At 38.0% G+C, this 26,306-nt stretch overlaps 1 long non-coding RNA gene across 2 annotated transcripts; it reads left to right on the top strand.

Moving 5' to 3' along the window:
• Window positions 1-363: 363 nt before the first annotated feature.
• Window positions 364-25,978, top strand: LOC108514146 (uncharacterized). Of its 2 annotated transcripts, none has more exons than XR_001881142.1 (8): window positions 364-729; window positions 1,741-1,807; window positions 3,845-3,951; window positions 4,798-4,869; window positions 15,488-15,743; window positions 15,854-15,985; window positions 20,162-20,299; window positions 25,824-25,978. It is a non-coding gene; the product is annotated as an uncharacterized LOC108514146 (long non-coding RNA). The 2 variants fall into 2 exon arrangements; XR_001881143.1 differs by having other exon boundaries at window positions 506-528.
• The last annotated feature ends 328 nt before the right edge of the window (window positions 25,979-26,306 follow it).

Raw genomic sequence — 26,306 nt, forward strand, 5'->3', positions numbered from 1 at the left:
CCTTTTCTAGAGAGTCATATAGGTAGAATTACACAGGATTTTGCCTTTTCCAACTTGTATTTTTTCACATAGCAATATACCTTTTAGATTTTTGAAGTATATATCATGTTTTTTTAGACTTCCCGTCCCCTATTGTTGCAGGACAGGTGAGCCCCAAATTTGGGGTTTCAACTGACAGCATTCTTGGCTTTGCCCAGGAAAGTATTTAAGGGCAATATTTAAGGGTGATAGATGGCAGTCTTTTATTGAGCAGTACTGCTTCTTTAAGAGCAGGGCTAACTCATAGGCGTTGCGTCAGTTGGTAGCCTATGGGCTCTTGTCAACTATCTTTACACTAAGGTAAAACTACTTTCAATTACATGTAAATTGAGGGGTGGACCAATGAAACTTAATGGGCAGGTTATTCAGAACTTTCCAGGACAGGAGCAGTAACTTCTGGGTTGTTGCCATGGAAAGAGGTGGTAAATTCCAGGTTGTTGGCATGGAATTTGTAAACAGTCATGGCGCTGGAGGGAATGTCTCATGCCGGTCAGCAATAAGGACAACCAGGGATCCCTTTGTCTTCTTTTGCCAGTTTCTTCACTATATGCTGTCTGGATCCGATCTAATTTTAATCAACAGGATTGTGACTAGAAAACAACTTGCCAGTCTCCTACCTCATAATGGCAGAAGGCATTGAGCGTCTTTTCGTGTGATTTGGATATAACTGTAGCTTTTTTGGAGAATTGGGTATTTGAATAATTTCCATTTTTGATTGAGATATATGCCTTTTTATTTTTGAGCTCTTAAGATGTTGCCGTATATTATTAAAAATAGACCATTATCACCTATAAAACTTGCAAATACCTTGCTTTTTTTTTTTTTTTTTTTTTTTTTTTTTTTTTTGAGACGGGAGGACCAGGCTCTGCCACCCAGGGCTGGAGTGGCAGTGGCCGATCTCAAGCTTCACTGCCAAGGCTTCCGGGCCTCCCCGGGTTTATTGCCATTCTCTGCCCTTCAGGGCCTTTCCCGGAGTTAGCTGGAGCTACAGGGCGCCCCGCCACCTGTGCCTGGCTGGATTTTTGTATTTTTTAGTAGAGACGGGGTTTCACCGTGTTAGCCAGGATGGTCTTGATCTCCTGACCTTGTGATCCGCCCGTCTCGGCCTCCCAAAGTGCTGGGATTACAGGCTTGAGCCACCGTGCCCGGCCAATACTTGCTTTTTAATTTAACTTTTAAGTTTCAGGGTACATGTGCACATTTGTTACATAGGTAAACTTGTGTTATGGTAGTTGTACATTATTTCATCACCAATGTACTAAAGCCTAGTACCCATTAGTTATCTTTTCTGATCCTCTCTCGCCTCCCACCCTCTGATAAGCTTCAGTGTGTGTTGTTCCCCACTGTGTGTTTATGTGTTCTTCTCATTTACCTCCCACTTATAAGGGACAAAACAAGGTATTTGGCTTTCTGTTCCTGCATTAGTTTACTAAGGATAATAGCCTCCAGCTCCATCCATTTTCATGTAAAGGACATGATATTTTTTATGGCTGCATAGTATTCCATGGTCTGTATGTTCCACATTTTCTTTATGCAGTCCACCATTGATGGGCATTTAGGTTGATGCAGTGTTCTTGCTATCGTGAATAGTGCTGCAGTGAACCTGTGCATGCATGTGTCTTCTTCACAGAACGCTTTTTATTTCTTTGGGTATATGCTCGGTAATGGAATTGCTGGGTTAAATGATATTTCTGTTTTCAGGTCTTCGTGTAGTCTCCACACTGCCTTCCACAATGGTTGAACTAATATAGACGTCCACCAACGGTGTGTAAGTAATTCCTTTGTTCCGCAACCTTGCCAGTATCTATTTCTTGACTTTTTAATGATAGCCATTCTGACTGATGTTAGATGGTATCACGTTGTGGTTTTTAATTGCATTTCTTTCAGGATTGGTGAGGTTGAGCTTTTCTTCATATGATTGTTAGCCACATATATATCTTCTGTTGAAAGTGTCTGTTCATGTCCTTTGCCCTCTTTTTTTATGGGGTTGGTTTTTTTTTTCTTGAACATTTATTTAAGTTCCTTATAGATGCTGCGTATTAGACTTTGGTCATATGCATAGGTTGCAAAACTTTTCTCCCATTCTGTAGGTTGTCTGTTCATTCTGTAGATTGTTTCCTTTTGCCGTACAGAAGCCCTTAAGTTTAATTAGGTTTCATTTGCCAATTTTTGCTTTTGTTTGCAAATATTTGCTCCCATTCTTTGGGTGTCTTTATTTTTGTTGGTGCAGTGTGAATCATAAAAGTTTCACATTCTAATGAGGTTTAATATGCCTGATTTTTCTTCTTCCCTTTTGCTTTTGGCATATCTTAGAAAAGATTGTTTAACCTAAGACCACGAAGATGTATTCCTGTGTTATTTTCTATATTTTGGGCCTGTTTAGCTATTATATACAGATACATGATCATTTTGAGTCACTTATATTTTCAGTGTGAGGCAGGAGTTCGACTTGCATGGAATATGCACTTGCTTAGAAATATTTTATTAAATATTTATCCATATATAATTTATTTGCTGACATTATAAAATTATTTCACTATAAATGTATGTATTCATTTTTGAGCATTATATTCTATTACATTGATCAACATCTATATTCTTATACTAGTACCATAAATCTTGATTACTATTACTTTGCAGTGAGTTTTGAAGTCAGGAAGTATGTATCTCCCATGCCAACCTTTTTTCTTCTTTCTCAAAATAATTTAGGCTGCTCTAGGTCTATTGCATTATATATGAACTTTAGATAAGCTTTGTGAATTTAGAGGAAGGAAATGTCACCTAGGATTTTGATAGAGGTTGCATTAAATCTATAGATCCATTTGGAAAATATTGCCAGCCTAACAACATTAAACTTTATAAGCAATGAATAGTCAAAGGTTTTTTTCCATTTTTTTTTCAAAATGTTTTCTATAGTTTTGTGTATATATCTTATACTTAATTTGATAAACTTATTTTGATGTCATCTCAAATGGAACATTGTGAGATTTTGTTTTAGATTATTAATTGCTAACATATAGAAATCAGAGGATTTTATATATCAGAGGACCATATATACTGCAAGTTTGTTTAACTCATTTCTAAATTCTAAACATATTTGATTAGAGTCCTTTAGAAATTTTTTACATAAGATCATGTCATATGCCAACAGACAGAGTTTGACTTCCTTTCCATCCTGGAAGCCTTATATTTATTTTTCTAGACTAACTGCCATGTCTGTATCCTCTAGTACAATGTTGAAAACAAGCATGAAGAATGGAAATCCTTGTCTTGTTTCTAATCTTCGAGAAATTAGTGAACGTTTCAGATAACTTATGATAATATGTTAGTTTTTCATGGATCCCCTTCAAAAGGAAGACAGTTCCCTTATCTGCCTCATTTCCTGCATATTTTTCTCATAGGGAGTTGGAGAATTCTCAAGTGCCTATGCATCTTCTGAGATGATTCTGTGGTTTTTGTTCTTTATTATATGAATACAGTGCACAGCCCTAGTTGTATGTTGAACCAAATTTTGCTTTCCTGAGGGAAATACCCTTGATATAACGTACAATACTTTTTACACGTTTCTGGTTTGTTTTACTAATATTTCCTTGATGATTTTTGCCCCTGTATTCATAAGGTATATTGTTCTTCATTTTCCCTATTTGAAATGTCTTTGTCTGGCTGTGGTATCGGGGTAAACTAACTCAGTATACGATGGGAAATCATGTTTTCTCCACTTTTTTGGAATAAATTGTAATAAATTAGTATTAATTGTTTAAATGATTACAGTAATTCACTGATGAATTCTTCTTGTTGTGGTCAGAGAGGTTAATCCTAAGAATAGTTACATGAGCTTGGAAGGAGACCGTTCCCCAGCTGAGCCTTAGCCTGGGCCATCACCTACATCTGGACCGAAGACCCAGAGAAACTGTGAGTAGTATGTGTGTGGTTTTGAACCACTAAGATGTATAGTAGTCTGTTATGCACCAAGTCTTAAGTAGTATACCTGACAGTAATTGCAATGTGGTATTCTAGATTAGGTCTTGGAACAGATAAATATATGATTATTAGAAATTCTGGTAAAATATGAAGGAAGTCTGTAGATCAGTTAATAGTTTTGAAACATAGTGAAATTCTTAGTTTTCATGAATATACTATAGTTATAATAGTAACATTTTAGTTAGCTGAAGGGTGGATGAGACTGTCTGTTCTACCTGTGTATCTTTTTGTAAATCTGCCATTATTTCAAAATAAATTTGTTTTCTAAAATTATTATATCTTTAAAAAGAAAACAAAGACATAAGCAAAAATCTTTGGCTTCCAGAGATGAATGGGTACATAGGGAGAGAATAGAAAATGAGCATTTTTTATCTAGTTGCCTTTCCAAACCCAGGTGCACCTGCTTCGGGAAGGCACCATCAAGCTCTAGGGACTGTCATCCTTTTTCTCCTTCTCTGTTACCCAGTCACCAGTTGGAATGTCAGCAACCACTTACTCAGAAAAAGCTGCCTTTCCTTCACATATCCCAGAAAGCCCCATGTGCAGACATCATTTAGCAGTGTATATTCAGGATCCCATTGAAGCATTTTGGGGAGATATGACTCAGATATTAGAAGCCAAGAATTAGAAATTTCAGTGATAGGGAACATAAATCACATTTCTGCATTCAGGATAATGTTTTCTTGGTATAGGGATTTCTTCAAGTAATCAAAAGACAACTGTACCTTCAAACCTTTCAGAAAAATTTGTCCTAATTTAGTTCTTTTCATTCTACAGACTCCATCAGGAATTGTTTGGGACCATGCATTCTGTTGCCCACTGCCAACCCAAAAGCCACCAAGGTAGCAGGTAAGCAGAGTACAACAAATGTTTCTAACAAATGGGTTTAGGCCAGACCCTGCTTACAGAGACCTGGATATGAATCTTTTACACACAGGTTTTGTGCAGTTGGATGCTAGTGAGTGGAGAAAGCAGATGACAAAGTGCTGAGCAGTGAGTCCCCAGACACACTCTAACTGCTTGGACGATGTGATTTCCCACAATACCTGAAACCAGCAGTTCCTTAAAGGCTGCCTGGACACCACAATTCTAAAAGAGATGCCATTTAAAAGAAACCAAATTCTAGACCAGATCATGAGGCAAATATCCAACACTTGGACTCCACACTCTAACCTGAGTAGAAGTTGGAGTTCAATGGAAGAATGTCCTGGATATTTGAGAACATGACTTTATCTGTATTTAATTTAGCCTTGCTGGAATTTAAAACTGTAGGGAAAAATTCAGTCAACCTCCTAAATTATGTGAGTTTTTGTTTTTGTATGTGAGTTTCTGCATACACATAAACTCTAAACTCCCGTCGTTTAGGAGGTTGACTGAATTTTGGGTATACAGAAATTCATACTTTATGTGTTTCTTCTTCTGTCAGTGTATTCCTGAGGGAACACCAAAACCAGTCCCCAAACCCAAGTACCCAAATTAGGATTGACCAGAGTAGCAAGGGGACAGATTAAAACATTTTATAAAGACCATTATGTATCTACGTAGGTCTGCAGTGACTAATTATAAAATGATTTCTATGATCACCAGCCATATGGTTAAAACGGCAAATGGGAATGAAGAAAAAAGAGTTACATAAATATTATAGCTGAAAGAATGGAATTTATAATGAAGCTTACAAGGATCATTGGTCATATTCCTAAGACTGCAGTGGAAAGTTTCAAGATACAGCTTTTTCTAGGTCTTTAGAAAGCTATCACTCCAGTGAATTTTTCAAGTAACTCTTTATAATTGCTATCTTCTTTCTCAGTGGATTTCTTAAACCATAGTTCATAAAACTACATTTCCATGCATAACATAAGAATTCGAGTGTTCCACTAGTAACTCTAATGTGTCTAATAGCTACGTAGCATGTAAGTGCGCTTGGTAAACTTATGTGATAATATTTAACCATATTCCTTCAACAACAGATAAGAATACAGTTGATGAGCCACCATAATCTAACACTGAGAAATTGGCAGTCACAGAGGACAGTGTATTCCACTCATCGTAGAGGGCACATTTTCACATTTATGAAACACAGATGTACCTTAAATTTGATAGTGTTAAAACACTATTGACGAGAAGGCAACCATAGTGTTATTATCCTCATTTACATATACATGAGCTTGGTCTATAAACCTTCCATTGACATTTTCAGATCATATCATTAACATCATATCTTGCATAGGGGGTTTCAAAAGGTTGGAAAGATAAACTCACAGGAGCAACATAGGGATCTCACAAGAAGTGCAGCATCACCAAAGCTTCAGATTAGCACAGGTCATAATAATATGGGGAAAATTATGGGCAAGATGAGTTGAAGAGTGATTCAGGAGAGTTACATCTGAATGAGAGAAAATTTAGGAAAACCTTTGTCAATGTGTTTTTCTTGTATGTTCCATCCCATGTAATCATAGGAATGACACAAGACAAATATCCACATGTATGCACATTGAAAATACTTTTTCCAGTAATTATAATGTATTTACATTATTACTATGTGATTTATAAGTGATAAAAGTGTTAGTTTCTTCATTTGTTAGTGGTTTTGTTCTTCCATTCTGGTGTATGAAGTAATGACATGTTACAATGGACACAAATGATATATCTCATAATTTATTAGAAAATTAATTTTTAGGGATTAGTATAGGCTTGATAATATACTGCATGCTTTGTATGGTATCATTTCCTACAATGCACACTGACATCTCAAGAAATAAGCACGATTTTCACTCCTGTGCTCCATTTTGGAGTCTGAGCTGACTTTCCGCAGGAAAGGTATAAAGGAACCTTGAGTTTGATACCGTCTGCCCCAGAGTCTTTGCTCACTTCGACTATGTAGAATGTGTCTTGTCATACATGCTAAATAATTTTCAGGTCTAGTTAGACAGCTCACGCTACCCTGTGTCATGAAGATATTTTCCTAAATTGTGTTCTGAATACTCTATTATTTTTATATTTAAGCCTGTGAAACAACTAGAATTGATTTTGTGTGTATGTGAGGTCAAAGGTCAGATCTTGGTTGTTCCCTGTGGATATTCAATTTCCTGGAACATTTTATTAAAAATTGATCTCTCCCCTATGCATCAATGTGTAAATTAATTTTTATATATGTATATGTCTGCTTTCTAGCTCTGTTTTTATTTTTTAAGTTACTGGTTGTTTCTTCTATCTTTATGCAAATTTCACTGTCTTATTATTATCTTTTTTTTTTTTTGATACAGAATCTCACTCTGTCGCCCAGGCTGGAGTGCTATGGTGCAATCATAGATCACTGCAACTTCTGCCTCCTGGGTTCAAGCGATTCTTGTGGCTCATCCTCCCGAGTAACTGGGATTATAGGTGTGCGGCACCACACCTGGCTAATTCTTTTGTATTTTTAGTAGAGATGGAGTTTCACCATATTGGCCAGGCAAGCAGGGTATGCAGAAGGGGTGTGGAGGTGCAGGATCTACATGACTTGCTGGATGATTTATCTTCAGTCATGGGTCATTCGCTAGTGTGCCCAGCATCACTGGGGACAGAGTCAGGTTGTGAATTAACTGATGTCTTGAGACAGTGTCTCTATGGAGGAGAATCCTGGCGGATGCTTATTTTGGTTCAAGATTTGGTCATTTCTAAGAAAACATATACTTAGGTAAGCTGACAGTGCTTTCTGGTTGTTTGGCTGATGGAAAGGAAGGAGGGAAAAGTTTGAATTTGCATTTCTTTTTTTTTTTGAGACTTGTTCTTTTTTGAGTCTTGCTCTGTGGCCCAGGCTGGAGTACAGTGGTCGGATCTCAGCTCACTGCAAGCTCCGCCTCCTGGGTTTACGCCATTCTCCGGCCTCAGCCTCCCGAGTAGCTGGGACTACAGGCGCCCGTCACCTCGCCCGGCTAGTTTTTTGTATTTTTTTAGTAGACACAGGGTTTCATTGTGTTCCCCAGGATGATCTCGATCTCCTGACCTCGTGATCCGCCCATCTCCACCTCCCAAAGTGCTGGGATCACAGGCTTGAGCCACTGCGCCTGGCCTTGAATTTGCATTTCTAAGGAGCTAAGTAAGACATAAACACACAGGAGAAAGAGAAAAAGTAAATATTTTTTTAAGGAAAATGAAGTACTTGGTTACAGCACCCACTGTAATATTCCACTTTATTTTTATGGGATTGGAGCATCATATTCATTTGGTCTGCTTCCTACTGAAAGGGGGCGTAGTTATAGAGCATTAGAATGGAATCTGTTTACTTGGAGTTGGAAATATTCTTGAGTTTCCAGCAGGAACTTACTGTGCATGTATGGTATGAGGATCCAAGAGTTTCTGAGAATGATTTCCTGCCTCTCCATGTAGAGTGTACAACAGTAATAAAACTCATAGCAGCTGAAGAGGGCATTTAACAGTATTAATAATATATATATATAAGTATTGTTTGCACCAGGAAGCCGACTAAATCATGATGTCATAGAGTCCTGAGAGAGGGCATCTATAGCAGAAATATGGGTATCTACATGCATAGCTTGGGTTATATTATATTGTAAGAATAATCTGGGGTGTGTGTGTGTGTGTGTGTAAAATGGTCAACCTTAATGAATGTTAAGTGCCACCCCCGGGCTGCAGTGAAGATATCTAAAGCCATATGATTTAAAGACATCATGAGATTAGACATAGCATTAGTTTGCTTGTGCATGTCTTTTAGGGCTGAGGATATGTTTCTGAGTTATCCAGGAAGTACACACAGCATTTAGTCTTAATTACAGTGCAGAGCCCCCAGTGTCAGTTGTACCCAGAACTCCTGTGGAGATATGAGGACAAGTTGGTTAACTATACATATTTAACAGGCTACAGGAGGAGTTGTAAATATTCATGAAGGTGGTCCTGACCCATGTGTATTAACAAATATCCATGGAACATATGACTCATTTATTTTGGGGCAGAGACTTTTAAATGTATTATAATTATGCCCTATATTTCAAAAGTTCTTTTGAGGACAAAGGTATGCAAGTGTGCATTTACTGTAAACCGGCCAAAACTGGTTTATGGTCAGTGATCTTTTATCAGGAGAAAGTTACTGAAATTGGTCTCTTGTCTACTTCAAGCTGTAGTTATGGCTGGTGGAACAGTGGCTAGGGGTCAGTAAGTCAACTTATCTTGAGGCTAGTGCTTGTTTTGCTGCTAGAGAAAGAAAGAAACCTTGTGGCAGTTGTAAACATAGTCTGCTTTTTTAAAAGTGTAGGAATGTGAGACTTAACTCTTGTCTGGCATGTTCCTAAATCCTGTTCATAATTTGGAATTTTATTGTTATAAAGAGTCTGTTTTACAATTTTTATTGTAATGTTAATGCTGATCAGTTATGCCTAAATTCCCATGATGGGAGGAAGATATAGTGAAGCCTGTTCAACACCCCTCTTGTTGTCATGGCCTGAATTAGTTTTTCAGGTTGCTGTGGCTAGTATGGGGGTAGGGAGTGTCCATTAAGTTGGCGGGGGCTTGGGATTTTATTTTATAGTTTATATTCCTCTTTTGTGTCAAGGTATGCCAGAGGCAGTGTTGGTAGCCACGCTTTTATTTTTTCTCATGTCAATGCCACAGTGGCATGCTACCTGACCTGGGTCCATCATGTTCCTTGCTGCACCCACTGTGGTGGGACTGAGAATCAAAAGTCTTATATCCAATTAGATGTTGTAGGCCAGACTGGAATGAAGGTGGGCAGGCAGTCATTAATCCTTGAAACCCCTTTTAAGCAATGTAAGAGCCAACAACTAAAAGTCAAAAGGTAAGGTTATATAACTGAATTGTCTATGAATTGTATGCATTGAGCTCTTGTATCTTGGCTGATAGGAGTGATCTAACTAGCTATACAAAACGTAAGTATTTTATTTAGCTGTTTAGGCATCTGTGTGCCCATCCTTGATTTGGGGAATCTGAATTAATTTTATCTCACAAGAACCGGCCCTTACAATCTCACACATTCATATCTTCCATGATAGTCCCTGGGTCTGGAGGAACTGAACAGTTTTAAATTCTGGATATATTAATAAAACAAAATATTCACCATTAGCAACATTTTAAGCAAAAATGCCGTAAGCATTGTCTTGTTCTAAGAGTGACAGGACCAAGATGGATGGATCACGAGGTCAGGAGATCAAGACCATCCTGGCCAACATGGTGAAACCCTGTCTCTACTAAAATACAAAAAATTAGCGGGGCATGGTGGTGCATGCCTCTAGTCTCAGCTACTCGGGAGGCTGAGGCAGAGGAATTGCTTGAACGCGGGAGGCAGAGATTGCAGTGGGCCGAGATTGCACCACTATACTCCAGCCTGGACAACAGAGCGAGACTCTGTCTCAAAAAAAAAAAAAGTGACAGGAAAAGAAGCCTATAGGTAACTAAATGTTTAAATTATTTGTTGTTAAGGCACAAAATAAATTATGATATTTCATATATTTCTATTTCAGATAGAAGCAAAATTATTGAATAAAGTATAATACAGGTCTGTCCCTGTCTTGCATGAAAGCAGTGTACTTTGATTATTGCCTTTGCTTGAGTCTAAAGATGAGACTTTGGTTAACTTGAGTTTGATGTTAGATGTTGGCAGGAGTCTGTCTGCTTTAGAGGAGCTACATGTATCCAGGAGTCAATTCCTTGTACCTTAACACCACAAAGATTAGTTAATAGCACCTGATAAGAACTTTTTCAGTGTTTTGGAGGTGGTGATACACTTCACAGTGATTAATTTTTTTTAGTTTTGATAAGTCCCAGCAATAAGTCAGAGACTTAATTTAGAATTCAATTTTGGAGATGTCTTTCAAAGATGTTAGAAAGCTTAAAATATTTGATCAAAAGCAAACTACAGGTCCTTGTAAAACAATAGTTATTCATTTAACCAAAGTGATCACTGAAAGATTTTAAAGGCAATAGAGAAAGTTACACATGTGTAAAAACCTTACTCCTTTCAAATTTCATAGGTTTTAAAACCAATTAAACACTTTATAAAGGCAACATAGGAACTATCTTGATGAAATGTAAACTCTTGTTTCTTAAGGCAGTTACCAAAAGTCAAAGGAAAACCCTTTTAGTGCGACTGCCTCTCCTTAGGGGAAAGCCCATTTAGATAATCTGGAAGTCCAACTTATAATAAAAAGTGCTTGAATTTAAACATGGGAAGAGTGTGTACATGGTTATGAGTAGAACTGGGGAATAGATGACTCTTAGTAGCTGGATGGTAAGTTTCCTGATTACAGTGAAAATTTAGACACACCAAAAAAAAAAAAAAACCCAAGAGTATAGAATCAAGTTATCCTGGAGGAAAACACTGCTTTTATAGACCTCTAAGATAAAATATTTCAGCACCAGGCCACAACATTTAGAACTAGGAAAAGTTACAGGAGCTGACAGGAAGCTGAAGGATAGAGTTATCCCAGGCCACATCAAAGGGAGAAAAAGCTGATAGCAGCAAGATAACAATTGAACAGTTGAGATATGAATCTCAGAAGTTTTCAAAAGAAATCGATTATGGAATAGAAAATCAAAATTTCTTGTAATTTTATTAAGAGCAAATTGATACCTTAAGAAAATACTGGTTTAATATAGGGGACTATTCTTTAGAAAGACTATTATAAACAATTCCTTTTTAATTATGCCTAACTTAATTACATACAAGATTCCTTTTATAAATTTCCCTTCATGAGCCTTATCATGACTTACACAGACCATCTGTTACATGCTTGGACTGTATACTTGTCCTATGGTACCTGTTTCTCTTTAAAATTATTTTCGATTTTCTTTTTCTAGATTAACCTTGTAATAAGAACATGTTTCTTAAATAACCAGTCATTTTACTTTAGGAGAATAATTTACCATGCAAGATTCTTTCTCGTATGAAATCACTCTTTTTTCTTGATAACCTTCCTTACCAGAAATACATGTTCTTGTCTATATCTTTCTTCACATCTCTCTTCACCATTTACTGCTTCCTTTCTAGTTTGTTTCATAAATAACCTTTTCAAACTCGTAATTTGAATCAACTTTTAAAAAACTTTTGAATTAGACAAAATAATTCTTTTTCTCAAGAAGGATACCTCTTCTTTGGCACATTTTGTAGAAACCTAGGAAAAAAGAAATCCTGAACTATCAGATATTAGTATTGTATACATGAGAAACATTTCACAATTTTTGGAACAGTTTTCTCTATATAATAACCCTTTCTTAATTGGAATTGACCCAGACATCCAGTAAGCATCCAAAATGATTTTAAGATTTTAAATTATACAAAAATTTCACTTAGAAGCATTGATCTCATTGACGTGTACTCAGTTTTTCCGTTTTAACAGTTTACCTAGAGTACTTTTGAAAACGGATATTACACAAAAGTAGTAATTATTTAGTTATGTCCCTATTACCCATTTTTAAAGTCTGTGGACATAAGGTGTGTTACCTAAGTAAGAACCTTAAAGTTCAATATATGCACATTTTGTTAATAGCACAGAAGATTTAACTGTTTTCATTGAACTAGTAATATTAAATTAGTCTAACTCATCTATAAAATCACAAACAAAATTATTCTGTTTTGGCTGGGTTTATGGTCCTAGAGCCTTTATGTCGTATCCTGACACCTTAATATATAGACAGAGATAAATACAAAACCATTTGTTCAGTAAACTCAGATAAAAATATGCTGATCATTTTGAAGATATTTCTAATGTTATGTCACGAATAATCTTAAAACCAGTTTTATTTGTCAAGGATTATTAAATTTATGTGAACTTGAAAAGCTTCCTGACTTAATTTATGAGCGCTTATTTACTTGTAAGTCAATTTGGTAGCAGGCTAGACATAACACACAAACATATCTACATATGTACATACACACAAACATGTCTACATATGTACATACAAACATGTCTACATATGTACATACAAACATCTCCATATGTACATACACACAAACATGTCTAAACAGGTATACACACACAAGCAAAGGCCTCATAGCTTTTACCTTGGGATTCCAACCGTAAAGTAACAGTACACACTCAGTATTTTATAAAAAATAGCTGGATACACGTTATCGTCTGACAAAACTGGAACCTGTTTCCATGGCTAAATTGTGTTTTCTCCAATATATAATCTATGAAAGCTGTGAACCAAAATTTGAGTAAAGCAATCTTTATGGCAGTTTTGTTTTTAAAAAAGCATCTTTTACCTTTTTTTTCCTTCAGTTTTAAACAAGTTTCCTGTGTTTACTTTCTAGTTAGTCCATAAATAATGTGTCTTATCACAGCACCAACAGCTTAGTAACAGCCAATCTGAAGCAGGCAGAAAAGAAAACAGGAAGAAAGAGAGGTTTCATGACTCTGCTTCACTTAATAGCTGCAGGTAACCATTTGAGCTCTCAAGTTTTCTTGCTATAGTTTGCCTCTCTTTTTAAAATGTTCACAAAAGTAGGTCTTAGTAAGTAGCCAGCTGAAATCCCAAAGAGAATGAGACTATGAAGTTCCTGCCAAGCCTCTGCAAAGGAGCCAGGTTTAAAACCTGGCTCCTTTAAAAGGAGGGAAAGAGAAAAAGATAGAAAAGGAGATTTGTGAACCTTCTAGCTGCTGCATGGTATAGGATTGGTACCCCCCCCCCACTCTTGCTGACATCCCATCAGGGAGAGCCCGAGTACCCTCGACATGCACAGTGTGAGAAGAATCCCTCCCACCTCTGCAAGTCATGGGCAAAGGAAACTGTTTACAGCTGGAGAGAGCTAGGGGTACCTTTGACTGAGATGAGTAAGGCTGTAGGTGGCTTCCAAGATAATCAGGAAGATGAAAGTGAAAAGGCTAGAAAGAGATCAGGGCCCACACTCAAAGGTCATACACTCACACTTACAAACAAATGGTGAGCTTCCAAACAAACCCCAGTTAAGGGCTGGGTAGAATCCTGAATTTCCTTCCTCTGTTCAAAACAGCTCCACAGGCATCTGAAACCAAGTGGAGCAATGCCCAGGAGTGCCACAAATTCAAATCCGTAAAACACTCAAATGATAGTCCCGTTAGTGGACAAGGTGAAACAGCAGAGCCCCAGCGACACCCCAGAAGACACGGGAAAGCTGGGTGCAATCCCACTAGCTCACTTGGTTGCAAGGCTTGCCAGCTTCTTCAGAGATCACATTCTTTGTACTAGCAAAGTGTCGATGGCTGCAGAAGTTGTGCGAGGAAGTGAAAGGGAGGGTCTAGGAAATGAAAGATTTTCAGCAGCCACTTGGAAGTTCCCTAACATTCCTGCCGTGGGGTCTGCTAGCCTTCAGCTGCTGGTACTCATAGGTAACCCTCCACCTTGGTAACAAAACCAGGCTCACAGGCTTGGGTTGCCCAGAGCACATAATGCTCCCCATATGGGCCACCAAATTTGTTACCAAACACAGGTTTGGCCACTTGTCACTTACAATATCAAATAACAAGCATGAGGGTGGTAAAAAGAAAGTGACTTTATTTTACAGTTTAGCAATGGAGAAGAACCAGGTTCATATCTAAAGGGGCCGCTTCAGTTTTCTGGGAAGAAAGCAAGGTTTTAAGAAGAGAAACTTTCTTATGCAGGGCATGCAAGGAACATGGAGGTGCAGGGTCTATGTGACTTGCTGTAAAACTTAGCTAAGAGGTCATCCGTTAGTCTGACCAGTGTCATTGAGGACAGAGTCAGAATGTGGATTAACTATTGTCTTGAGACAGTCTCCCTGTGAGGGAGAATTCTGGATGGTGCCTGCTTTGGTTCAACATTTGGTCCTTAGAATGTCTAAGGAAACATGCTTAGATAAGCTGGCAGTCCCTGCAGGTTGTTTCACTGGTGGAAACGAAGGAAGGAAGAGGTTAAATTTGCCTTTCTAAGGAGCTAAGCAAGAGGTGAACACTGAGAAAGAGAAAAAATACACAGGTAATTTTTAGGAAAATGCTATACTGGGTGACAATTTAACTTAATTTCACTGTGTCTAAACAGCTACCCTATACTTCATGCAAACTACACAGCCTGTGGCATTCATGGAGTGACGAACAGAGAAAAAAATAGTTTTAAAGTGCAAAGGAAACTGGAGATATTTTAAAGGAAAATCAGTGAAGGAAGAAACCTTTATTGACTTCTCCTCCTTTTGGTGACAAATGTTCTCTTATAAGTAGACAGCTGTACTTTAATTATTTCATATTGTAGTGATTTTACCAGCCACAACTAGCAGGATAACATAGGAAAGGCAGGTTGGTGTCCACACAGAGTCACTAAATCTACCTAACACACCATTTACTTTATTTCTAAAAATATCCTTCATCCTTGGGCTTGATGCAGGATCACTGAGTCATGGAAAACTTTGTGTTTTTGTAGTCAGAAATGAGATGAAAGCATAAAGGTGAATTATTCTTTATTAAAGAATTCATTTAAATTACTTTTCTTTGTATCTTTGCTTGTTGTTTCTGTACTGCTCCAGTACTCCTGTGAACCATATCTGAGTGGAGTGATGATGGCACCACAGTCCAGCCTGCATGGGTGTTGTCCTGAGTGCTCCCGCCTCATGAAATTCAGCCACCTCTTTCTCCAGTCAGTTCCATATTCTCAGCTCCGACTGTCTTCCAGAGTCCGTGTCACACCACAGCTTGGAAACTCTCCCCAAGCAGTAACCTGAGGCAACAGTAAACCCTCATTGTTTCGCCTCTCTCAGATGTCACTGTCCTTCATTGTTTGAGGTGCACTGTCTTGCAATCCATCCTTCCAGATAAATCATCCATTTTTAAATGTGATAAGCCATGTCCAATCCCCGTAAGTTTTACAACATTTTGTTTCATTCTTCCTGCAGTTACTCCATCATTACTGTACCACCACCTATATGGATGTAGTTGTCAGTGTGAAGCTGAGTAAGGAACAACATGCACCAGACTCGCAGAGAAAAATGGACAAGCGAGCTGGCCTTTGTATCACTAAAGGGAAGGTCAGATTGGTGAATATGTGATGTCTGTAGTCGTCTTGTTGGGGACATCCACAGTATGTCAATGAATCAAAGACTTCAGTAGGATCTCAAAGAAATAATACTATCTCTAAACGGTTATACACGTAATAGACTTATTTAAACTTACTGAAAAAGTTCGTCTAGAGTTTTAAATTTACGTTTTATTCATATACAAATGAAAGCAATATTGAAATTAATTCATAAATTAGCTCACACATATCTTGATATTCTGATTATGTTTGTTCTGAATTAGGTTTTGACATTTTTTCAAAGTGATTATTGATACAGTTGGATGAATATCCACCATGTTTGTTACTATCTTCTTGTTTTTGCGCTGCCCCGTTTCCATTTTTCCATTCATTTTCCTTTTTTTGTGGTTTTATTCAGCATTTCATATAATTCAATATTCTTTCTTGGCATCTCAGACTTTTTTAATACTTTTTTATTGGTTACTCAAGATAAGAAAAGCTTTTAATCGTCATATTATTAATTGATTTTACATATAACAGCTTATTTAAAATATATTCAGTAGCAGACAGGTGCCTTTCAAAAACATAGTAGCAAGGCTGGGCGCGGTGGTTCAGGCATGTAATCACAGCAGTTTGGGAGGCCCAGGTGGGTGGATCACCTGAGGTCCGGAGTTCGAGACCAGCCTTGCCAACATGGTGAAACCCCATCTCTACTAAAAAAAAAATACAAAATTTAGCTGGGCGTGGTGACACACACCTGTAATCCCAGCTACTCAGGAGGCTGAGGCAGGAAAATCGCTTGAATGCGGGAGGCAGAGGTTGCAGTGAGCTGAGAACGCACCACAGCATCCCAGCCTGGGTGACAGAGCAAGACTCTGTTTCAAAACAAAAAAAAAGCAATTTATTTAACTATATTTTTGTAAGTGTAAGATATATACACACCTATAAGTAAAATGAAAGGAAAAGAGGAACAAAAGGAAAAATACAGGAAAAAGGACGAAATAGAATTATTACAAGATGGTTACACCACTTCCGAAGCAGTATGATTTTATATGAAAGGAGCTTAAATTAGTTGTAAATATAAATTGCAACCTCTAGGGCAGGATACTGGAACGGGAGCCTCAGTTTTTTGCTGTCTGTGGCCAGAGGCTGCATTCAGTTATTTCCTGGGTTGGCTTCTCTCCCATGGCAGAATGTGTCATCAAAGCCACCGTGGGGGAGAGCTTGCAGCAAGACAGGTATCATAATCTTAGGTAACATGATCACTCAAGTGACGTCCTATCACGATGTAGTCTTCTGACGTATCAAAGCAAGTCTCAGTTTCTCCCCAAAGTTAAAAGGAAAGGATTAGAATATTGGGATATGTACACCAAGCTGTGAGGATCATTGCGCACCATCCCAGCGCCCACCTGCCAACATCAGGTCTTACTTAATCTGGGGCAGGTTCTCAGTCCTCACTTATTTGCTGACCTTGGCCTTTGTGAGAAAACAGGTCACATAATTTGTAAAATGTATCACAATCTGGATTTCTCTGAATGTTTCTCATGATTTTACTGAGCCATATAGATAGAGACATATAATTATCTATTTGTGAAGACAAGAAACAGCAAACGGGACATTATTTACAAATACAGATTTAGAGACCAAAACTAAGAAAGAAAAGTTTGCAAATGGAAAAAGGAAAATTAAAAGTAATAGTAATATTCACCAGGGTAACAAAAAGGGTAGGAATAGGGAAGTGAGCACCTGGGATACTACAAGATCAACAGTGTTCTGCTTAGTAAGCTCGATAGTATAATTTTAAAAATATATGTGTTTTATTTATGTTTTTGTTTGTTTGTTTTTTGAGATGGAATCTCCTACTGTCGCCAGGCTGGAGTGCAGTGGCACAATCTCGGCTCACTGCAAGCTCCGCCTCCCGGGTTCAAGCGATTCTCCTGCCTCAGCCTCCCGAGCAGCTGGGACTACAGGCGTCTGCCACCACGCCCGGCTAATGTTTGTATTTTTAGTAGAGACGGGATTTCCCCATGTTGGCCAGGATGCTCTTGACCTCATGATCTGCCCACCTCGGCCTCCCAAAGTGTTGGGATTACAGGCATGAGCCACAGCGCCAGGACGATTTATTTGTTTTTTAAAATCTATTTTACGATAGTTTTGGATTTACAGAATAGTTAGAAGTACATACAGAGAATTTATATATACTCAACACATAATTTCCCTTTTATAAATTCTTCACATTCATTTGAAACACTTGTTGCAGTTGATGAACCAATATTATACATTGTCATTCACCAACATTCACAATCAGATGTTGTTTTCGCATAACGTCCATATTCTGTTCCAGGATTCCGCCCAGGACACCATATCACATTTAGGTATTGTGTGCCAGTTTCTCAGAGTCTTCCTATTTCTGATGTCATTGAAATCCCTCCTTTGGGATGTCTCTGGTGTTTTCCTAATGACTGTTGTGGATTTAGCAGAGGAAAACCACAGAGGGAAGGTTTTATTCTCATGATATTGTGACGAGACTACATAGTATCAACATGCTCTATCACTTTTTTTTTTCTCTTTTTTGAGATGGGTCTCACTCTGTTGCTCAGGTTGGAGGGCAGTGGCGTGAACAAAGCTCACTGCAGCCTCGAACTCTTGGGCTTGAATGATCCTCAACCTCAGCCTCTTGAGTAGATGGGACTGCAGGCATGTGCCACCACATCTGGGTGATTTCATTTTACTTTTATAGAGGGAGAGTCTCAAGACATTGCCCAGGCTGGTCTCTAAGCCCTGGCCCCAAGCGTTCCTCTCACTTCAGGCTCCCGAAGTGCTGGGATTACAGGTGTGAGCCACTGTGCCCAGCTGCTTTATCATGGTTAATGTTAATTTGATCACATGGATGAGGCAGTTTAGCTCAGTTTTCTTCACTAAAAAATTAATATAATTCCTCTTTTTGTGTTGTACCTTTTGGAAAAAAACATCACTATGCCCAGCACATACATAAAAAGTAGGGAATTATGACCCATTCCCCTATGGGCAGACTTTCTATAAACATCATTTGAGTTTCTGTAAAAAATATTTAACATTCTTTGGGCTGTTCTGGATCAATTGCATTTTTCTGTGTATTTTAGAATCAGTGGTCCAAGAACTGCTAAAAATGAAAAGAAAATTAGTTAGAATTTTAGTAGGGCTTGTATTGAATCTGAAGATGCATTTAGAAAGTATAAGCATCTTGGTTAATACTTAATAGCTTTCTGATCAGTGAAAATCTAGTTTATATAGTATATTACACTAATTCTTTTATTCATTTATTTAGAATTTCTTTAATACTTGAATATTATTTGTAATTTTCAGTATATATATCTTACAGTTATGTTATTTTCAAATATATTTCCTTTTTGATGCCGTGTTAAATGAAATTATTTTGAGTTTCATTATTTGATTAGTTTGTATTATATAAGAATGCAATTTATTACATTGATCATGCATACTGAATTTTGTTTTTGTTTCAACCTTATGTTAGTGGATTTTTTAGGATTTTCTATATATTAGATTATGTCACTGGCCAATAGATTGTTTGACTTCTTCCCTTTCAATTTGGAAGTCTTTTATTTATTTTTCTATCCTACTTTTATAAATTATGTCCTCAAGCATAATGTTTAGTTGAATTAGTGAGAATAGGTAACCTTTTGTGTTTATAATTTTGGGAATATTACTGAGACCTACTTGATACCATGTGTTGTCATGTGAATTTTTCATAGGTGCCTGTTTTAGGTAAGAACATTCCCTTTATGCAAAATGTGTTTAGTGTGTTTACTGTGAGTGAGTTTTTGAATTGGAAAGTGCTTATTCCATATCTTCAGATGTGATAATGAAAATTTTGTCATTTATTATAGTTATTACACTAATTCTTTTTATATGTTTCACTAAACTTATTATCCTGAGTAAATAAGTAGATAAATTAGTGTTTAATTATGTTTTATGATCCTGATTTGTGTTGAAACTATTTCCTTGGGAATTATTGCCTGGGTATCCATAAAGCATATTAGTTTATACTTTTCGTTTTTTGGATTGTCTTTGACTGGTTGTAACCTCAGAGGAAACTGCCTCATAGAACACATTGCACACTGATCTCTTCTCTATTTTTTTTTTTTTTTTTGAGAACATTTAGTAAAACATTGCTGTTGATATTTTAAAGGTTTGGAATAATTCGTCAGTGAAATATCAACCTGGTCAATCACATGAACTTAGAAGATGATTCCTCCCCAGCTGATCCTTCAGGTGGGACCTCAGCCTTGGCCATCATCTACATCTGGATTCCTGACCCAGAGAAACTGTGAGTAATCTGTGTGTGCTTTTGAGTCACTAAGCTACATAGTAATTGGCTATGCTGCAATAAATAATAATACACTTGACGGTAAACATAATATGTTATCCTTGATTAGATCCAAAAAAAGGAAAAATAGCATTAGTAGAAAACCTGGTAAAATATGAAGACAGTCAGTACTTTAGTTAATAGTTTTGTGCCTTTGTCAGTTTCTGAGTTTTCACAGATAGTCTATGGTTATGTGTATGATATTAATATTACAGGAAATTGAAGGGTATATCCAACTTTATGTGAGATTTTAACAACTCTCTGTAAATCTAAAATTATTTCAAAATAAATAGAAGTGTAGACATGTCTCATATATTTGAGATCAGGTCTTCCTGTTAACTTAATTGAGCCTTGATGGAACCTAAAACTCATGGTTCAAATGCAATAGCAGTATAAAATATAAATGAGATGAGTTTCTATTTTACTCACTCTATTCTTCAGAGAACACTAAAGCCCATTCTTCTTCTCAAGTATCCAAAACTAAAGTTGATCCAGGTAACAAGTGGACAGCATAAAAGATTGTATGGAAACTATAATGCATCTACATCTTCAGTAGCTAATCATAAAATGATTTGTATGATCGTTCTTCACATGATTAGAATGACTATGGGAAAGAAGAAAAAGAAATGCAACTGTCTTGATTTAAAAATTGTGTCTGTGCAAGAGTGGTGGCACACTCCTGTAGTCAGTCCCAGCTGCTAGGGAGGGTTGGTAGGATGATCATGTGATACCAGGAATCTGAGGCTGTGTAGTGTGCTATGATTGTGCCAGTGAAGAACCATGCAGTCCAACCTGGGCAACATAGTGAAACCCCATTAAATAATAAATTAAATAAATACATAAATAAGTTACAGAGATCATTGTTTATATTTCTATTATTAGGGCTCAAATCCTCTAGATAGAGTTTTTTTGTTTGTTTGTTTTTGTTTTTGAGTTGGAGTCTCACTCTGTCACCCAGGCTGGAGTGCAGTGGCGGGATCTCAGCTCACTGCAAGCTCCACCTCCCAGGTTCACGCCATTCTCCTGCCTCAGCCTCCCGAGTAGCTGGGACTACAGGCGCCTGCCACTACACCCGGCTAATTTTTTTGTTTTTGGTAGAAACGGGGTTTCACCGTGTTAGCCAGGATGGTCTCGATCTCCTGACCTCGTGGTCCACCCACCTCGGCCTCCCAAAGTGCTGGGATTACAGGCGTGAGCCACTGCACCAGGCCTGAGATTTTTCTTTATCTTTGGAGAGCTACAACTCCAGCACAAACTTTCAAATAATGCTTTGCCATTTTTACTTTCCCTCTCAAGGGTTCCTGGAACTATAGTTTGTAAAATTATTGCACAGCATGTGTTTTATTTTTACTTCTGTTTGCTGTTAAGGCCTCTCTGGACAGTGGCTATAACTTATAGCCTTGCCCAGTACGACTCAGGGTTTGGTACTGGCTGTGCCTTTCATGGGATGCTTACTTATCCTGATCGATGACCTAAAGCCAAACTGTCCAGCTTACATCCAGGTATCCTTCTCAGAGAGTACTTGTTTATACTGTAAGACACCCTGTGGCTCCTGTCTGACCTGTGTCTAGTTTATTTCTACCAAGGTAACCACTCTTCAGGAGAGTGCTAAGTGGGAGAAAAGTGAGATCCATGTGTGTTCGTAAAGTGAAATACAGAGGAGGCAACTCAACACAATGTGTATAATGGCACTAGTAATGTATTACTAACCAATCCCAGTAAGAAGAGGGCAGCATTCCTTGAAGTGCCAGTGAAAAGAGAAGAGCTCTCCAGGCCACACACTGATAAGCAGCAGGGGTGGTGGAGGAGCAACTAGAGAAAGACATACTATTGCGCCATTTGGCCAAAGTCTTTTTGGGTGTATTTGTCAGGTTTTTTTCCCAGCGAGACAGAACTACAGGGAGGTAGATAGGTAGGTAGGTAGGTAGGCAGATAGATATGTAGATGGAGAGTTGATAGATAGACAATAGATGAATGGCATTTTGTTTGGGGATTTACTCGTGTAACATTGTAGAGACGGAGAATTCCCAAGACAGCCATCTGTGAGTTTAAGGACCTTGGATGCTGTAGTGTGATGGCTCAGTCCAAAGCTGAAATCTTCAGAACCAGGGAAGCTCTTGGTGTAATTCTCAGTTTGCGACCAATGGCCTGAGAATCCAAAGCATTTACTGGTATAAGTTCAGGAGTTTCAAGGTCATAGATCATGGAGTTCTATTTTCCAAGGGCAGGAAAAGGAGTATACTTTCTCCTGGAGAGAGACAGGAAAACTTTTAAAATTTTTTCGTTTTGGTTCTATTTGGACCCCAAGGAGATTGTGTGCTGCCTTCCCTCATTGAGGGTGGATTTTTCCCAGTAAATTTCCTGACTCATACCAACCTCCTCTGGAAACACCCTGGCAGACACACCCAGAAGTAATGCTTTACCAATTCTCTAGGGATTCTTTAATCCAGTCAGCACCTTAAATTAACCATGACAAGTCCAGCACCTTTCTAGTTGGCACCTATATGTATCACCTTAAGCCATAACTAATCTTTAGATACAGACAATAACAAGGCAATAGTTCTGCCTAACACGATGCAACAGTCCTGTGTGCAACCAAAACACACTATACTATTTTTCTTAAGAGAAGTAGAAGTTTGTGGGTGATGTTTACTCTTCTCCTGATACCCCATAACTTCAATACAAGTATGTTAAATTGCTAACACTTAACTGTTAGTATCAAGTTAACACATGCTTGTGTTTTGTGATAAAAGAAGAAGAGAAATAAAAACAATGTTATTTGCCTAATATATTCATATATAACATGCAAATGTATTCTTAACAAAGTAGATAGAAAATACTAGTGACAATTTTAATCCTTGTTTCTGTAACCTGGTCCTGTCTGGTATGTATGTATGTATTTATTTTATTATTATTATTTATTTATTTTTGACACAGAATCTCACTCTGTCTCCCAGGCTGGAGTGCAGTGACATGATCTCGGCTCACTGCAAGCTCCGCCTCCCTGGTTCATATCATTCTTCTGCCTCAGCCTGCTGAGTAGCTGGGACCACAGGTGCCCGCCACCATGTCCGGCTAATTTTTTGTATTTTTAGTAGAGACGGGGTTTCACCGTGTTAGCCAGGATGGTCTTGATTTCCTGACCTCGTGATCCACCTGCCTCAGCCTCCCAAAGTGCTGGGATTACAGGCATGAGCCACCGCGCCCAGCCCTGTCTGGTATTTATAACTCCCTTCTACTGCTACCCATTCTGTATTCTCTTTGTCTTCAGCAAGCCCCTTTGCTGGTCCTGGGTCTTTACCTGGCAGGGTGATGCAAACCTTCATTCCTGAAACATCTGGAGCAGTTGTATTCTTGTCTGGAATGGTTGTAATAATCCATTGAACTTAACAACAGGGGATAGTAATACTAAGACTTTGTTTTAGTCCATTTTCTGTAACTGATAACAGAATACCTGAAACTGGGTAGTTGATAAAGAAAACACATGTATTTCATACCGTTACAGAGACTGAAAAGTCTAAAGTTGACAGGTTGTATGTGGCGAGATCCTGTTGCTGGTTGGGACTCTCTGAAGAGTTCTGAAGTCTACAGGGTATCATATGGCAATGGAGTAGAGCTTGCTGACATGCAAGATCATGTCTCCCTTCTTATAAGCCACTCTTCTCTCATAATAGACTATTAATCTTTAAATATTAATGTATTGATCCATGAAGGGATTAATTCGCTTATGGGGTCAAACTCTTCATGATCCAATCAGCTTTTAAAGGCCTCCCAATTCAACACTGCTATGTTAAGGATGAAATTTCAGCATAAATTTGGAAAGGGAGCAATATTCCAACCCTAGCACTCCACTTCTGACTCTCTAAAAATCACACCCTGTCACAAAAATTTTATTTCATTCCTATAGTTTAAAGGCTTACATTGTTCCAGCACCAACAGAAAGTTCTAAAATCCAAAGTCTCCTCTGTCAGCCCATGAAATCAAAACAAGTTTTCTTGATACAAAACTCAGCAGTTGGGTTGTTAATGCCCAATGGGTTCATGTTGGCTGCTGCCCAGATAGAGCCACTTTACCAAGATAAGGGAATTACTATAGAGAAAATGTTATACATGTAGAGCCAGCTAAAAGACAGAGCAGAGTTTTCATATTACTCTAAACTGCTTCTCCAAATACTCAGAGGCTAGAGTTTTTATAGATAGTTTTGTGGGCAGGGGGTTAGAGAAGGGGACATGCTGATTGGTTGGGTCAGGGTTGAAATCTTAGGAAGTCAAAGCCATCTTCTTTGCTGACTCAGCTCCTGGGTGGGGGCCACATATCCAGATGAGCCAGTTTACTGGTTTGGGTGGCACCTGCTGATCTGTCAGAATGCAAGTTATGAAAAATATCTCAAACACCAATCTTAGGTTTTACAATAGTAATGTTACGTATAGGAGCCATTGGGGGTTTATTTATCTTGTGGCCTCTGATTGTATGACTCCCGAGCCATGCTTTGTAATATGGTGGTTAATTTGTTAGTTTTACAAAGGTGATTGTGGTCCCCAAACAATGAGGGGTTTTGTTTCAGGGAGGAGCTGTTATTATCTTTGTTTCAGAATTAAGCTACAGAGTAAATTTCTTCCAAAGTTGGTTTTGTTTTTGCCCAGGAATAAACAAGGGCCGCTTGGAGGTTGAATGCAAGATGAAGTCATTTAGGTCGTATCTCTCTCCCTGTCGTAATTTTCTCAATTACTGTTTTTGCAAATGGGATTTCAATTTCCCCTTCTGAGTTTCATTGCATCTTATTCTTAAGGTGTGAGGTACAGAGTTGGAAAAAGGCCAAAGACCATTCTAACTTCTTTCTGCTGACAAGGGGTAGACTTGACATAGGGTTTGGCCCCAGAGTAAATGGAATGAAACTGCTTTGTAGCTGTCTGCATGTATTCGCAGATGCCTGGTTGGGGTTCCTAGGCTTGCATGACAAAGATGTTAGTACTTTCATCCGCAGTTTTAGTACAGCACTTAAGTGAACAGCAAACTATAGCATAATGGGTCCTAACATAAGGAGTGGAAGTCCTAGCTTCAGAAGTCCTTATATAATTTGTCTAAATCCCTGAAGGATTAGAGTGAATAGCCCTAAGAACCAATCAGACATGGGGTCAATGGTCAAGAGAGATTTGGGTCAGAGGTTGTTAGAAAGACAAATTGGGATAAACAGGAAAGAGCAAATTTAAATATACCATCTCATATCTTTTTAGTTAGTTTCCTAGTTCTCAGAATATATCCTAGCTGTGTTTCATTCCAGGAGGTGTCACTGCAAATGAAGTAGGCTCCCTTATGTGATTAAGGCAAAAAATATTTTTAATAACAGGCATTTGTATGGAAATAGAAAATAGTAACAAAGGTTGATGTTGGGCACAATGTATCCAGATGTTAGATTCAAAGCATTTTTAAGTTGCAAAGGAGGATAGCAATGACAATCTCACGTATTTTTCATCTGTGTCTCAAGGGATAAGCTTCAGCATGCAGGGCCTCCAGAAGAAGGTCGTAGCCATTTCATTGAGTCCAGGTCAGAAAAGTGGAAGAAAACTGTGAGTGTATTCGTTTGAGGACTTTAGCTCTGAGAGATTTCAGGATTCAGTCCAAAGTGCAGAAAATAATAAAAGCTGAAAACAATGGACAAGACTAGAATCTAACAACAGGTGTGCTATAGTATTTTTCTGAAATATAATGTTTCGCTCTCCAGTTTTCATTTTTATTTAAGACATATCATAGTAGGACACATTTATTTGCAAAATAAGTTTTGGTATTATTATAGTTAGCCTGATTATTTGTGTAAAGTTCAGCAAGAATAATTATTTCCCATATTAGCTCTTTCTAAACTGGGTTTGCTGGAACTTTATTCCCTAAGGAACCTCGGATTGGACTTTTTTAAAGCCTTGAAGGGATGTATCTATGCCTGCAAATACTCGTACACATTGGTTGAATTTCT

The sequence above is a fragment of the Rhinopithecus bieti genome, unplaced genomic scaffold (genome assembly GCF_001698545.2).
Source record: "Rhinopithecus bieti isolate Rb0 unplaced genomic scaffold, ASM169854v2 scaffold_32955, whole genome shotgun sequence".
NCBI lineage: Eukaryota > Metazoa > Chordata > Mammalia > Primates > Cercopithecidae > Rhinopithecus > Rhinopithecus bieti.